We start from the raw sequence: 926 nt of genomic DNA on the forward strand, positions 1-926 counted from the left end.
GTTCCAAAGTGGAGATGGGATCGTTTGCTTGAGGAGTGCTCTCGTCGCGAGGCAGCGCTGGCTGCAGTGGAGGTTCCTGATCTCGAAGAGGGTGATCTTGAGCCTCTCAACACCAGACCTTTCGAAAGTAATGCGGAGATCGATGCTTACCGAACTCGGATCACCGTATTGCATCGCTACATTAATCAGCTAACGTCCACGGACCATATCTTCGTTGATGGTAACCGTTCTGAAGGAATCTGCTCGTATCTTGAGAGTATGGCTGCTAGGGGTGTGGACGTCCCAATGGACACGTTGGAAGCATTGCGTAATGACTGCCGATCGTCTGTGCGTGATGCTTTATGTTGCTTGTTTTATTTTAAACTTGTGCCGAGCATGGCTTGCTTTTATTATTCTGGTGTTGAGCCGAGCACGGCCTTTTGTTGGTTGCTCTTGTTGTTTCGAACTTGTCTGTTCTTTCGTTATGGAATAAAATTATGTTTTTCCTATTTTTGGTATCGAGTTGTACTTTACGGTGCAAGACGTCTCTTGGCTTATCCTATTACGTGTCGAATACCAAATGTTTAGGGTGGTAGTCAAGATGAGCTCGTCATACCTTTTAGGTGCGGCCCTGGTGTCCGGCTTATCCTGTGGGTGCCACGAGGTCGGCAAGAAAGTGCAAGTGAGAACTTGGCTTATACAGACTTAACCGCCTGCTAGCTGAATGCGAGACTGGGCTCGGCTTTTTTGTGCGGATTATTTCACCGCTGCATCCATGAGGAACGCGTTTTAAATCGCTCCCTTGGCCAGAGGGTCGATGTATGAGCTGGACAACTCGCTGAGACGGACTCGCTCGAGAGAGCTCGTTTTAGTTTTGAAATGTTTAAACTTTTGTTTTTAATTTTTTGGTATAGCTGCGCCTTTTGACGGGCTGCCTACGTACCCTC

The sequence above is a fragment of the Camelina sativa genome, chromosome 9 (assembly GCF_000633955.1).
Source record: "Camelina sativa cultivar DH55 chromosome 9, Cs, whole genome shotgun sequence".
In the NCBI taxonomy this organism is placed as follows: Eukaryota; Viridiplantae; Streptophyta; class Magnoliopsida; order Brassicales; family Brassicaceae; genus Camelina; species Camelina sativa.